This window comes from Nyctereutes procyonoides, unplaced genomic scaffold (genome assembly GCF_905146905.1).
Source record: "Nyctereutes procyonoides isolate TBG_1078 unplaced genomic scaffold, NYPRO_anot_genome, whole genome shotgun sequence".
Taxonomy (NCBI): Eukaryota; Metazoa; Chordata; class Mammalia; order Carnivora; family Canidae; genus Nyctereutes; species Nyctereutes procyonoides.
This window is the reverse complement of record NW_026575046.1, coordinates 46,200,476-46,216,586: the sequence shown is the minus strand read 5'-3', so window position 1 is coordinate 46,216,586 and position 16,111 is coordinate 46,200,476. Positions and strand designations below refer to the sequence as shown.

The 16,111-nt window shown below is 40.9% G+C and overlaps 1 protein-coding gene across 1 annotated transcript in view; it reads right to left on the bottom strand.

Moving 5' to 3' along the window:
* The window catches only part of DOCK2 (dedicator of cytokinesis 2), a 401,682-nt gene that overhangs the window by 171,503 nt on the left and 214,068 nt on the right, over positions 1–16,111 (bottom strand). The window lies entirely within an intron of this gene.

Below are 16,111 nucleotides of genomic sequence, written 5' to 3'. Positions count from 1 at the left end.
GCTTCCTCTTCTTCACATACTTGAATTCCTATTCATCCTTAAAGGCATGGCTCAGGTGTCCCAATCACTGGGAAAAATCTCCTGATTACAGCAACAGGTTAGGCACCCTGAAGGTGGATTTCCATAGTACCTTAACCTTGTTTAGAGCTTGCCTCCTATCATACTGTCTGTAACTTGCCCATTTCAAGTTAGACTTGAGAACTTAAAAGGACTCCTGATGCCCAACATAACATTTAACACATAGGCACATAGAGGGTGCTTTGTAGAAGTATACTGGAAGAGAGAAGAGAGAGAAGGAAAAAAGGGAGGGAGGAGGGGAAGAAGGGAAAGAAAAAGAAAGGAAAGGAAAAGAGAGTTTATTATTGCTAGGGCTGAAAAACAAAGAACATTCTGTGAGAATCGCATGAACTTAATAGAAAGAGATGACATAAATTCAAAATATTGAATACCAATTAGTATATGATTAGGGAAGAGATACCTGTTAGCATTAATTAGTGCTATAAAAGTTCAAATATTGTTTTCTGGGAAACCTAATTTAAAAAAGTGAGGAATAAAAACTTCTAGAGTTTAAAAAACTCACAATTTGAACATTAGGGAGACCCATTTGTTACACAGTCTTCATGCATCAACAAGGAGTGGCAAGGAACATTGTGAGCCTCACCTTTGACAGCAATATCTTCCCAGAACAAAATGTGATATGCGGAGAGGTCCATTTCCAGGATACTAATATCAAACAAAGCAATCTAAGCCAAGGGCCTTCCCAGACCTGCTCCAATCATGAGTCTCCAAGTGGCTCTGCACAGCCCAGGACAAAAATTCATATTCTCCTTGCTATCCTCAGATGCACTTGAGCAGGCTCATTTCTGACACACACAGAGACTGCAATCATTGATTTTGGTGATGACTTGGCATCATACTTCTAGGTAGGTAGTAGGCAGGATCTCCCTCTATGGTCCCATTACAGCTGCCTCTGAATGGAGAAAGCTAGTACTGGCCCCATTTACAGACAGTGAAAAAGAAGACTCAAGGCAGGGTGCCAGGCACTCCCAGGATTGAAAGCCCTTGCTCTACCTAATGAGCCATACTCTCTGCACATCCTTGAGGATAGGAGAGGTCATTATTCACTTTGATTTAGTTCAGTTCAACAGTCACTTTGTCATCATCATTTTCATTGATGACATTTATTGAGCTTGTACTAAGTGCCTGGCACTATGTCTCATTATCTCTTTTTATTCACACACATCAGCTACTTGAGATAGGTCTCATTTACTTGCCATTTTACATTTTAATATTAGGAAAACAAGGCTCAGAGAGTATATACCATTCATCTAAACCAGATTTAAATTCAGATCTATCTGACTCTATAACCTGAGTTCTTAACCACTGGGTGCTACTACTGAAACTACCATCCTACCACCTTTTGTTTCTTCCCATTAGCCTCTAGGATTGCTGAAGTTTTCCATATGGTCATCTGACTTGCTGCTTTATATAACTATAGGGATTGGCAAACATCTTGTCCACAACCTGTTTGCATAAATAAGGTTTATTGGAATACCACCATGCTCATTTACTTATATATTATTATCTATGGGTGCTTTCATGTGACAACAGCAGAGCTAAGTAGTTGTAACAGAGACCACATGGCATTGAAAGCTGCAAATATTTACTATCTGACCCTTGATAGAAATAGTTTGCCATCCCCGATTCACTAAAGCAGCCACTATGCTAAAAGCTTAACTTTTATTTTTTCACTTAACTTATACTAAAATTGTGTGTGTGTGTGTGTGTGTGTGTGTGTGTGTGTGTAGGGGGTGCTCAGATCAATTCTATTTTACAATAAGGAAACTGAGTCTCAAAAAGCACAGAACTAGTAGATAATAGAGCCACAGTTCAAACCCAGGCAGTCAGGCTCTAGAACCCATGCTCCTAACCATAAATTACAGGTATCTACTATGGGGCAAGCTCTCCATTGGAACATCTCATATAATGCTGAACAATATATGGCACTGCCCAGAGGAAGGAGAGGACAGCAGCCCAAAGGAAGGAGAGGACAAAGTACCTTGATGGAGGCAAGCTGGGCTGGGGCTGTGAGAGCCTGGAGGATACACACTTGATTGTTCTGATTACAGCTGGGACACATGGAAGAGGTTGGCAGAAGGTAATATAGTCACTTCTGATGAGGAGAATGTTGCCCTAAATGTACTAACAATTGCTTGGCCAATTGATTTTCTAATAGTCTTTATCTTAAATAGTAATTTTAAAAAGTGATTTGGTAGCCAGGCAACTCTTTGATTTCTAAGTGAGTAGCTTTGTAGGGAATGGTTTTTGTTAGTTATTAATCCACATTCAAAGGAAAGAAGCTCATCTCTCTTTTTGAGAGTCTGTTCCCATCTTACATAAATCTGGAGAATATAAAGGTGGTCTGGGGTTCAGGAGTCATCTCTATGCTCCCTGATAGTACAGTGAGTCTTCTTACATGGCCCTGAAGGGTGGCCATGTAGACAACATTGGCATAGACAGGGACCTCATGGGATACTTCACTGCATTGTTGGATTACTTGGGTTTGGGTGAATTTATGTCTTTAGCTGAAACTCAGTTTGCATTCTTGACGTATTCCACCATGGAGTTCTGGTTCTGTTTTCAGAAACATCGCAGAATAATGCTACTCCCCACTTGATGCAGTAGTGAAGTCATCAAAGAGAACACCATGTTTCCCCCAACCATTTTCCTTTTTTAGGTTAAAGGGTTCACATTCCTTTAACTATTTTTACTGTGATACTTTTCAAAGCTCACCATAATTCTTTTTTCTCTTGGATTTGAGGCCTTAAATTTTAGATTTTCGAAAAATTTCATAGTGAATATTCTTATGATAAGTTTTTCTTAGAGCTAAAGTCTCTAGTGATGAAATTATATACTTCCTAGCACTAAGTAATGATAATGACATGCCTCGTTGGATTTCCCTTTCTGCCATGGCTTACTAGGAAGCTCACAGCAAAGTCTATGTTTGATTTTTCTCCTCTTTCTTAATTTTATTTTTTGCCTCCTATCTCCTGTCAGTGACTATTGCTTTTGGTTTTATTGTATCTATTTTTTATGTAAAGTTTTTCATACATCTACTTCTATTTTATCAATCAATTCCCTCACCCACTATATGCCCCAGCTTTGTTGGTTCTCACACTTTGATAATCATGATGATGGTGGTGCCAATAATAATGATACTAGTAATGGTAAAAGGAGCCAACATTTATTAAGTGCCTCTGGCCAGACAGGCACTTTTCTGAATGCTTTACAAATATGACTTCATTGGAATCTTACAGTCACCCTTTGAAGTAATATTATTAGCCACATATTCTAGATGGGGAAACTAAAGCACAGAGAGGTTAAGTAATTTACCCTACATTATAGATTCAGAAAATAGCAGAGCTGGTTTGAAACCCAGACAGTCCATATTCAAAATGTATGTCCTTGTCCACTGTGCTATACTAAATAAATGATCAGACCACTTCAAGCCATTCCACATCATCTCTGGGACCAAAAAGTTCTAGATCTCATCCTTGGGAATAATGAGGAGTTGCTCACAATTGCCCCCAGCAGCACTGGTTTCTGGCTCCTTCATTATTTGCCTGCATGCTCTGAATACTCCTCCCCATCCTGTGCCCCTGTCCAGCAAGCCAGACTCAAATACAGCATTGGAATACAGAGACAGCTCCAGGCATTGGCCCAGCTAGGGATCATGGAGGGTGGCCAGGCTCTGGCTTGAGACCATATCATTTTTATAAAGGTCCATGTCCAGGCAAGACAAGGGCGAGGTGGGACAGTCAGGGAACAATGCATAGGCCAGAAAGCAGGAAAGGAAGATAGGAAGCCAAGAGGTCTGCTGGCTGATCCTTATTATACCTATTATGTGCCAGATACTTAATTACATGAGCCAGTTATTCTTCTCATTCTGAAAGGAGGAAATTGAGTTCAAAGAGATTAGGTGACTTGTTCTAGGTCATTCAGCGGTATAGGTATAAACATGGGGATAACTCTGTAGGAAAAAGTTCTCACCAAGTTAAGTATAAGTATTTCATTCCAAAAGATGGAATGTCATCCCTACTACTAGTGGCTGTGGTTAGAGTTGGAGATATGGAGGGAGGAAATGACCCCCTGTGGCTGGAGTCTGGGGAATGCAAGGTGCACTGGGAGACTCCAGGAGTGTGGATCCTACTCGCAGCACAAGAAGTCTGCTTCTCTCCAGGGTAGGTGGTGTGGGGAGGGACTCGGCTGAGTGCAGATGACAAAGAGTGAGGAGCCTCTGAACCCTCAGGAAAGGGATGCATGTATCCAGCTCAGTGCCTTTCTCCATTTTCTACCCTACAGGGTGACAAAGGGTAGGGCGCTGGGTTGAGTGTAGGCTGGACCGCTGCCAGAAGGTAATGCCTGGCTCTCTGTGTGTATGTCCTTATCCTTGCAAGAAGGAAGGAGGGAAGAAAAGAGGAAAGAAAGGAATAAAAAGAAAGAAGAAAGAAGGAGGAGGAGAGAAGATATTGAAACATGAGCTTTTATGGTTTTATGATTTGCCCGATTATCAGTGTGTCACAAGAAGTCTTTATTCTTAGGCAAACGCCATGGGCCCATCAAGTGAGAGGCAATGAAAGATGTCCTCACTGGCCTGTGATTTGCATAGGAGGCAGAGGGACTTCACAACTAGCACTGGCAGAGAGCATATGGGAGGCCCAGAAAGGGATACTGGCTCCAGCAATAGTCTGAGATCCTAGTAAGAGAGCACCAGGAAGGAGTCAGGAGGAAACGGACAACAAAAAGCCAAAGAGAATTTCTTGGTCCCTTGAGAAAAACCAGTCTCACAAAGAACAACAACAAAACGAGAGGAGATATTTGATAGCATTTTCCCCTTAAACTTCATTTTTTTAAATTAATTCCACCCTAATGCTACTTGAGATTTGCCACAGCCCCCAGTGGGAACTTTCAAGTCCTAGAATTTTGTCCTATCTCTGTGTGATCTGGGGCCCAATGCATAGTGGTAATCATGGTAAGAATAAGAACAATGGTGGCCATTGCTTATTGAGCACCTACTAGGTGCCACATGTGATATTGCCTGGGTACACCATTTGCTCATCTCAGAAATGAAGAGTGGGTTCTTAATAGCTCTGGAGTCCTCTGCTTCTGCAACTGCTGGCTGCCACTGAGCTCTCTGTTCATCTGTGATTAGATCAAACCATAAACTCCCCCCTTTCCCTTCTCCTTGTTAAAATTCTGCAGTATAGGCAGGGATCCAGAAGTGGAAAAGCCTTCATTGCAGCTGTCTGCCAGTGCTTTGCAGTACCACAGTGGATGGAGCACTGCAGAGTCCAGAGCTTGACAAATGTCCCTGGTGGGTGTGTGATGCATGTGTATGTCAGAGGTGGGGGTCTCTGGCAAGCCCAGGCTAAAGGCTGCTTCTACTGGCCCTCACTCAAGGCAGCTCTCATGGTCACTCAGTTCCTTCCAGGCCCCATGGAAGATCCCTGAGTTAATAAAGGTTTGAGGTCCTTTGGTACTGCCACACCACACTCACCTTGGTCAAATCTTCCTCTTTCCTTCTACCATTTCCTCATCTACAAGATGGAAGCAATAATCCCTGGTCTTGGCAGAACTTATTGTGAGGCCAAAATTATCTGGTAAATCTAAAAACACTTTGAAAAACATTAGCATTGCTACTAAAGAGTGTGGAAGGGTCACTGGAGCCATTCTTATTTTAGTGTAAGTACAAGCATTTTAATCAACCAAATATGCCCAATGGGTTTACACAGGAACATAGATCTTTTTGGAATGGGAAGACTCTTCCAATTTATTCATAACAGCTGTAGATAATCTACAGGATGAGATTACCAAATGTAATCTCAGACTAAATAAGAGGGAAACAGAGTTCCCCTGTGCCACAAAACCAAAGAAGGTGGTACTAATGGGGAAGGAATCTCCTGCCTTCCACTGCCACTGGATCCCTGCTCTGTATTGAAATAGGAAGCATGAAAGTCTCAACATTGAAAAAGAACCTAGAAGTGAATTGAGCCAACTCTACCTTATGAATGAATATGTTTATAGGAATGCAAATCACTGGTCTATTTGTTGGCTTTTCTGGCTTTGAGCTGATAGAGAAGGTGGGGGGGGGTGGCATAACCACTCAACCCTGCACTCCCACTCCTATCTGACACATAGAGTTATTTCTCTAATGATAAGTCCGAAAGGGTCCAGATTCTCCTATATGTTTTAGCAGACAGTTTTCCCAGTGTCTGGTCCAAGAAAGAATAAATCAAATTCTTTAAAGTCAAAAGAGGATAGCCTAAAAAGTGATAAAAAAATGTCCCCAGTGATAGAGAGAAATAAAAATGCAGTGAGAGATATCAGAAAAACCTTCTGGAAATGCTGAGTAAAATATAGAGAGGTATCAGACCATTGCTCTTTCCTCTTTGAGAAAAAGCTGGACAAACCAGCCAGTACTTGCATCTGATGGCAGTAAAATTTCACCCTAGAGAAGGGAAACTGGACATGACCTTTCAGAAGTGGCAGTAGAAGCACCTAGTGCCTCTAGCCAAGGCACATGTGGACCAAAGAACTATCCCTGCAAGGACAGATACCCCAAGGTTTGTAAACGAGGCAATTCCAAGAGACACTGAGTTTCCACTCTTGACAGTGAAAATGAACAGCCATAGGAATGAATCACTGACCCACAGGCACTTACTAAAGGTGCAGAAGAGAAGAAGGCAAGAGAAGGGGCTGATGAGGAAGAAAATAAAGGGAGAAGAGGACAAGGATGAGGAGGGAGATATAGTGCGATATAGAAGAGGGCAAGAGAGGTGGCAGGGCAAAGAGAGTTGGGGGTGAAGGGGAGATAAATGAGGAGAGAAGACCAGAAATAAACAGGAAAGGAGATGGAGGGCAGACAGAACGAGGGAATAAAAAGAGGAGAAGGAACAGAGGAGGAATTTGTAACATTTCACAGTGTTTGTTATGTTCACTATACTTTCCTCTATGTTGTTTTATATGCCTAAAACATTTTATAGTTTTTTAAAGGAAGAGGAGAAAGAAGAAAGAGAATAAGAATGAAGAGGAGGTAGAGGGAGATGGCAATACTATCTTCCCTGTTCTCTTTGACAAATGCAATCAGAGGTTGGAGTGGCACAAAATAATAGCATTGGTGGCTTCCCCATCCATGTGAGAGGTCTTTGGGAGCATGAAGTTGGTTTTTATCTACTAGGTCTGGTTCCCATGAGGCACTTGAACCTGAACCAGATGGAAGCCCTGGTCCCTCTACATCCTCACTGCTGCACTGGAAGATCAGAGCCTCCAGATTTGGCACCCAGTTCCATTTTTTCTGCTTCAACTCAATATGTCACTTAAACAGTTCAACACATGTTCCCTGAGCTCCTGCTCTGTGCCAGCAGCCATGCTGAGGGCTGGGATGCAAACCAATGACCCCTTTCTTCTTGAAGAGTTTATGGGTAGAGGAGAACTGCTCAGAGCCTCAGTTTCCCCAGCTGCAGAATGAGGGGGTTTGCTTCAGTTGTTTTCAACATGGGCTTGCTTGAAGCACTAAGATTTCCAGGTGTGGCTCAGAGTTACTGGAGGAGCACTGCATCCTCCCTTTTCTGGAACAGTTTAGTTTTATTCTGTCTCAAATATCAGGATTAGTCTTAAGCTTGGACTTAGGAGAAACATGATTTCACCACTAAAGAAGATCCAAAAACCATTCAAATGATATGGTCCCCAAGGTCTAAAGTTTTAAAGTTCTTTGATCTATTTCTAAGGTTGAATGATTCCTTGGAGTTAATAATAAGAACCCATTTGTTCATTCACTCAACAAATGCTTATTGGGGTTCTCAATAAATAGGGACAAAGACAGACAATCAACAAATAAATAAAGAAGCTAATAAAATAGGACATGGCCACAGAGGACATGGAGGATGGAGAAGAGATTAGGGATGGCTTCCCAGAGGGGACATTCTTGGAGCTGAGGCATCATCAGTGAGAGACCAGCCTTGGAAAGATCTGAGAGAAGCCTAGTCCAGATACAATAGCTAGCCAGTGCAAAAATCAGAGAATGAAAATGAATCCTTCTTGTACAGGACTGGGGGATCCAGGTTGAAAGTAAAGGTAAAAATGGTATGATATGAGGTGGAGTCAGGAAGGTAGGCAAAACCAGGTAATGTAGGTTCTTGCCTATTTTGTAAAGTTTGGACCTTATTCTAAATTCAGTACGATGTTTTTGGGGAGTTTCAAAGAAGGCTCTGATGTGATTTGATTAAATTTTATAAAAATCATTGGCTGCTGTGTGGCAGATGGATGGTAAAGGGGGCAAAAATGGAGAGGTCTCTTTGGTGGTACAAATGATAGACAATGGCGATGCAGGTATAGATAGCAGAAATTGTGAGAAAAGGTCAAATGTGGCACATTGACCTTTGAGAAAAGGCCAGAACTTTGAGAAAAAGATTTCATCATCACTACATATCCAATACCTTTCTAGACTCCAAGTATATGAGTTTTTTATCTTAACCTTGCCTTTTGGTGTCTAATTCTGCCCCCAAGTACACCTATACTTAGTAATCCCAGGAGGCAAAAAGAAAGCCAATTCCCTTTGGTTTCTTGACCATTGGGGAAAGTGTAGACTCAGAGAGACCCAAAAAATTTACCAGCTCTCTGCTCCTTATTGAGAAGGCTGCTGGGGTAATTTTCAATTGGAGAGACAAACAATGGCTTGGACCACAAACATTAACTCCTTAATCTCAGATGGGTATGCAGTAATGCTTTAATAGATCTGGCCAAGCAGTTAACTAAATTTAAATGGAAGGGAATCTAAACTTTGATGTGAAGAACCACAAGATCTAGTGGTGAGTGATCAATAATTATTTTTGAAGTATCTCCCAAAAAACTTGGCACTGTGCCTCATACTTTGCAGAATATAAAAGAAGTATAATACATATTCCTTCCTATTATGAATGTACCCTTTAGCTGGGGGAAAATAACCAACACATAAAATAGATACCTGGCCAGCCAAATGGAGTGGGAGGAGGGAGCCTGGGGCTCTCCACTAGAGCACCAAGCTGCCATCAAGGGAGAGGGGTTCCAGTTCCACCTCTGTGACTTAGAACAAGCCATCTAATTCTTCTGGAACTGATTCCTCTTCTTTAAAACAAGGGTAATGCTTCCAAGCCTTCCTAGTAAGGATTACATGGGACTTGAAAATGCTTTGTAAGTGGTAAAGTGTGATATAAATAGTAAGGGTTATTATTACTGACTCTAAGTACAGGAGGCGAAGGGAGATGGCAACATGTCAGCAACTAGAGCCTTTTCTGAAAAACAAAAATCTAATCAAGCCCCTCCTGCTCAAAAACCACCAATGACTCCCTGTTGCCTAAAGTAGGGGTTGGCAAACTATGCCCCGCCCCTCAGGCCAAATCTGTTCCATTGCCTATTTTATAAATGAAGTTTTACTGGAATATAGTCACAGCCATTGTGGGCGTATTGTCTCTGACTGCTTTCCTGCCATAATGGCAGAATTGAACAGTTGCAACAGAGATTGTACAGCCAGGAAAGCTGAAAACATTTACTATCTGGCCTTTTGGAGAAAAAAAAGTAAAACAAACACAACAAAAAATACTGCTGACTCCCGGCCTACAGGATAAAGTCAAACCCTATTTAAAATGTAAAGTCCTTTGACATTTGAAGCAGGATTTGAATATATATAAAAGGAACAAAAATCTTCCTCCAAGTCATCCCCAGCTCTGAACACCATTTTGTACCACTTCCAAGGGACTCATTCTATATGAGATGGCATTATCAGGTACCACCTTAGTGCTCCAATGGGGATCAAGCATTACTTTTTTTTTTATAATCTCAACAATGTTTGTCATAGCCCCCAGGTCATAATGTGTTCTCAATAAAGTTTAACCAAAAATCAATAAAAACCGTTCAACACCTCGACATCTAATAGTGAAGCTTGCAAATTCCAAAGATAAAGAGAAGATCCTTAAAGCAGCAAGAGACAAGAAGTCCCTGACTTTCATGGGGAGGAATATTAGGGTAACAGCAGACCTCTCCACAGAGACCTGGCAGGCCAGAAAGGGCTGGCAGGATATATTCAGGGTCCTAAATGAGAAGAACATGCAACCAAGAATACTTTATCCAGCAAGGCTCTCATTCAAAATGGAAGGAGAGATAAAGAGCTTCCAAGACAGGCAGGAACTGAAAGAATATGTGACCTCCAAACCAGCTCTGCAAGAAATTTTAAGGGGGACTCTTAAAACTCCCCTTTAAGAAGAAGTTCAAGTAACTCTGAACGTGAATGGGCTTAATGACCCCATCAAAAGGCGCAGGGTTTCAGACTGGATAAAAAAACAGGACCCATCTATTTGCTGTCTACAAGAGACTCATTCTAGACAGAAGGACACCTACAACCTGAAAATAAAAGGTTGGAGAACCATTTACCATTCAAATGGTTCTCAAAATATACCCTAAAAACTACAGAACACTTCTGAAAGAAATTGAGGAGGACACAAAGAGATGGAAAAATATTCCATGCTCATGGATTGGCAGAATTAATATTGTGAAAATGTCAATGTTACCCAGGGCAATTTACACGTATAATGCAATCCCTATCAAAATACCATGGACTTTCTTCAGAGACTTAGAACAAATTATTTTAAGATTTGTGTGGAATCAGAAAAGACCCCAAACAGCCAGGGGAATTTTAAAAAAAGAAAACCATATCTGGGGGCATCACAATGCCAGATTTCAGGTTGTACTACAAAGCTGTGTTCATCAAGACAGTGTGGTACTGGCACAAAAACAGACATATAGATCAATGGAACAGAACAGAGAACCCAGAAGTGGACCCTGAACTTTATGCTCAACTAATATACGATAAAGGAGGAAAGACGATCCACTAGAAGAAAGACAGTCTCTAAATTCAATCTGAGTCATAAATAGAGAAAATATAGTACACTAAAGGACAGACAGTTCATTTGTCCCAGAGACCTACTCATGCTATATCATTGATAATATATCATTAAAAAGGAAAGCAATTTATAAGTGAATTAATCAATTTGCTCTTGGATTAATTAGTTGCACAAACATTTATTCCATGACAACAATTCCATGCCATAGAAGCTAAGGCAAATTATGTAAATGGGATTATATTCATTGTTTTGACAAGAAGTAATTGCATGTTCTGTTAAGCTGGAGGTAAGCATCAGGGGTTCAAAGTGGACTATGACCACCTTCTGCTCTCAAGGAGTCTGCAGTCTAGTTGGGGAAGCTGAGGGTCAGCAGATAATCACTGCACAGGGAGACAACTGCAATGCCAAAGTGGTACAGAAAGCATGGAGGTGGCAAGGAGATGGGCAGGATTCCTGGGAATGCTACATTTCCTCATTGTACATTTCCTCCTGTATATTTACCTATAGCTTACTCTCCCGAGGAAAAGTCAGTAAGCTAACACCCACTGACATGTATCCCATGGGCTCCAGTTAGGAAGTATCTGATGAGCTAACATTGCCTGTGCTGACCATTTTATATAAATAATCTCATTTAATCCTCACAACAATTCTGTGTGGTTTAACAAAGGCCATGTCACTTATTCCAGGTTAAGTTAGAAAATGGAAGATCTAGCCCAACTCAATCATCAGCTAAAGCCTAGGTACTTAACCCTTTACTGTACTCTAATTATATGATAGAGAAGAGGACCAGGTGTCTACTCTAGAGAAAGTCTAAAGTTTCTGGTCTACAGAGGTAATACTAAATGTTTCTTTTTTTTTTTTTTTCCTAAATGTTTCTATACTACTAGATGGACACTTATTTCATGATAACTATCCAATGTAGGCCAAAGGCATGGCTGGAACATAAACAGTATGTGTTCTATAAGTCAATAATCAAGGGAGGAGAGAATATAGTGTTGTAAAGATGAGCAGCAATTCCTAGCCATTAGGCATGCACCAGACTACTACAATATCTCTGGGGAGTGATTCTTGACTCTGGACAAGATATTAATTAAGCCCTAACCACCGAAGGTCAGAGAACTCCCTATCAATTAATGGTCAGCTGGGAGCCTGTGAGACCTGAGGCCTAAAGAGGGTCATTCCCTTTACCCAGGTGTATTCTCTAGGACATATCAGTACAAAGATCATGATGAGCATTGGAGGCAAAAGAATTGGAATTTAACTATGCATTTTTTAAAAGTGGAGATTTTTATATTTGCTAAGCTTCCTAGGTTATGTCTAGGACATAATAGTTTCTACTTTGACTTGATTATTCAAATTGTCACTTTCAACTTTTCATTCCAAATATAATATAAACCAATAAACATATGGAAAAATGCCCAATCTTAAATAAATTCCATAATGAGAATAGCGAGATACAATTCTTTCCCATTTTATTGGAAACGACAAAAAAAAATCATCTGAAATTGACCAAACACAGTGATAAAGAGGCTTTAGTAAAAAGGACTTCTGATGCAGTAATGGTAGGATTGCATGCTAATAGAACTTTCTGGAAATAAAAGTGGTAATATCACTAAAATGTAAAATCTATGGGCACTTTGACCCTCTAATTCTTGTTCTAGGAATTTATTCCACAGAAAAAAATCCAAGGTTCACATACTTTAAAAATGTTATTTACAACATTAATTAAAATGAACTATTTTGAAACAACCTAAATGTTAAATAGTCACAAAAAATACTACTTAAATAGGTCATGGTTAACCAGATAACTGGACAACACAGTCCTATTAGCTTACCTAAAAAAAAAAAAAAGCTTTCTGTAAACCTGCAGGTATATGCAATATGTACACAATATGTATGCAACGAATGTGCAGATGTTACCAGAAGTTGCCTACAATGAACTTTACCAAACTGGTGGTGCAGAGTGGTTCTGTCTGGGTCATAGGATTTCAGGTGATGTTTTTTCTTCCTTTTTTGATTATCTACATTATTTGAATCTTTAAAAATGGAAAACCAACTGTTTTTAAAGATCAAAAATAAACATCTCAAGGTTACATAAATTTTCTGTAGAAAAAGCAGGGCTAAACCAGAATAATGGCCAAATTTCAGAAGGAAAACATGGAAGGATTTTGAAACCTGCCTGACAGCCTTACACAAGAAGATCAGTCCTTCCCCAGTTCTGGAGAAGGCAGGAAATGCCAGTGGTTAGGAGCCGGTGCTCCAGGGTCAGTCCTTGGGTTCAAATATCAGCACCATCATTTACCAGGTGAGTAACATGGTAAATTATCTAACCTCATGTGCCTCAGTGTCCTCATTTATAAAATGGGGGACAGGTAGCACCTGCCTCTATGATTGAAATAAGGATTAAGGACTAAAGTAAAAGAAAAACACCTGCATGATGCCTGGCACATAATCAATGTTCACTAAACACTAGCTGTTTTGAAAACCAGCTTTAGATAATTGTAGCCTAAGTGAGTTAAGTTATCCAGAAAAGCATTAATGAATAGTTAAGGAGACAGAAGAGGTAGTGGACAATTAAGCAAAGAAATCCACAAAAGTAGACATACAAATATCGAGGCTCTGCAGCACAAATTTTAAATATATGAGCTGGTCTAGCACAGGTGTATATGAGGGATCATATTTAGAAGGCCATTTTAAGGATTAAATATCAAGTGCTAACACAGTGCATGGTTATAGTAAATTTTAAATATGTATTTGCTACCATTAATAACAATAATTATCAACTATGAGATTAAGTAGTGAGCTCCCTGTTACTACAGGTAATCAGATAGGCTTACTTGCTGCATGAAGAGGATGATGCAGAGAGGACTTAGTTATAGAATGAGGGGATGGACTACTGGATTTTTCCAGACCTAAAAATGCTGTAGTCAATTGAAACATGAAACTGGTTGTAAAGGTAGAGTGTTCAGGATTGTCATGAACCCATCACGAGCAGGGCTATCTCCCTAGAGAGCTATGGGTTGTTGCAGCTCTTAGAAGCGAGCCCTGCTTTCCAGACAGGTGAGGCAAATGTGAGATGGTTACCCCAAACTCTGTCCATTCTCTGTCTCAAGAGTGGCTCTACCCACCTTGGAAAAGGTTCCAGAATCCACAAGGGAATCTGGCTGCAGATGAGGATGACAGTATTAAGAGCAATAACGAACCCATACTGACCACTTACTGTATGCTGAGCTTTGTACAAATATCAGAGATTTGCATAAATATCTCACTTGACTTCTCCCATCAAACCCATGTATCTGTGAGCATCTATGCTATGAGCATCACCTGCATTTTACAGATGAAAAAAAGATGAGGCTCAGAGAGGATAAGTATTACCCCAAAACCCGTAGCCAGGAAGGGACAGGGATCTCAACTCAGGACTAACATACATCCAGAATGTGAGGAGTAATTGTAGGGCTTCATGACAACTTGATAACTCATAAGCATTACAGATGGATCCTATTCCCTTTCAGACCTGCCACTCAACTGCCCCAGCCTCATAGGCTTAGTTGGTCTTTCTCAAGGTAGCTGGGAGCTAAGAAAGCCGAATCTGCCATGGGCATTTCTAATAACTCCTGGCCAACACCACAGACATAATACTCTCTCCAAGATAATCCAAATATTTAGCACTTTTATTTTCCTTTAAAATCCTTTGGTCAACCCAGGTGGCTTTCAAACTTGCCTCATCTGATGCTGTGAGAATCACTGGACTTAGAGAAAACAGGTTTTTCTTTTGCCATGGCAAGTCTGGGGGACAGTCCCCTGCACCTCTCCAGACCTGTATAGGTCTTCAAAGTCTGTTCTCAGAGCACTGATATAACCTGCCCCACAGAGTGGGCAGACCCCAAGGGGACAAAGTCAGAACGTCATGGGGAAGAACACAGGCTCTTGGGTTCACAGCTCCTTCACTGAGTATTTACCCTCTCTGAACCTCAGTTTCCTCATCAGTCCAATAGGGATTTCAATATTCATAGATGTGTTGTAAGGATTAGTGAGATAATGCAATGTTGGAAAGGCAGTGGGTTGTAGAGGTTAAGAGCACAGACTGTGTCAGTTCAGACACTGGCTCTATCATTAGTTGTGTCTCCTTGGGAAAGTTACTTAACCTTTCTGGGCCTCAGCTTCAGCTGTAAAACAGGGATAACGATAGTGTTCGCCTCTTTAGGGTAGGGAATGAGTGAGTTACAGCTTAGGAAATGCCTAGAACAGCACCTGGCCCATTAATGAGCATTTAGTAAATGTGAGCTGTTATGATTAATGCATGTAAAGGCCTCAGTAAGGTAAAAGTAAGCCTTCAATAAATGGTAACTGCTTTTACTAAAAGGTACACCTTTTATGGATAATTTTATGCACACTTATCTCCTGGAAAGTAATTGAAAAATGAAGACATTAGTGGAAAATCTTGTCTTTAAGTAAATGTTACAGCCAAAGCAGAGGGAACTCACCAAACCTATTATGCTAGTAGGATGCCCTAGGACCTCTACACCACGCCCAGGCCTCTCTTGCTTCCAAGGGATCTGCCTTTTATTTAGCTATCTATTCTCTCAACAAATGCTCATTATATATCCAAAGTGAGCCTAGAGGCTGGAAATACTCAGGTAAAAAAAAAAAAAAAAGTTCCAGCCCTTGCCATCCTGGAGCCTACAGGTTAGTGGAGGAAAACACACACTCAATAAATGCAGACACAACTGATTCTTTCAGGACAGCTGCAGTTTGTGTTATGAAAGATGTGCCAAGAAGGTATAGAGCAGGGGTCCTGCTGTGGTCTAGCACAGGCGTATACGATGGATGAGTCCTTGGAAATGTTCCCTGAGGAAGTGGCATATAAGCTGGGATGTCAAAGATGAATAATAGTTCTCTGAGTGATGCCTGGGAGTGGGAGAAAGAAATGGTCCAGGCAGACAGACGTTTTGTTCTAAGGTCTTGTGGCCACAGGTGGCTGGCTCACTAGGAGAATGGAAAGAAGGGCAGCGCGCCTGACTTACTCCTAGAACAGCCACTCTAAAGCACTTGACCAGGGTGCTGGTATTTGTAGAGAAACCCAGGTCCAAACTGCATTCTCAGTTGCAACCATTCTCTCTTCCCTTTCAGATACTCCTCACTTGCTAGCAGGACTGCCAGGTGTCAGATCCCTGCCC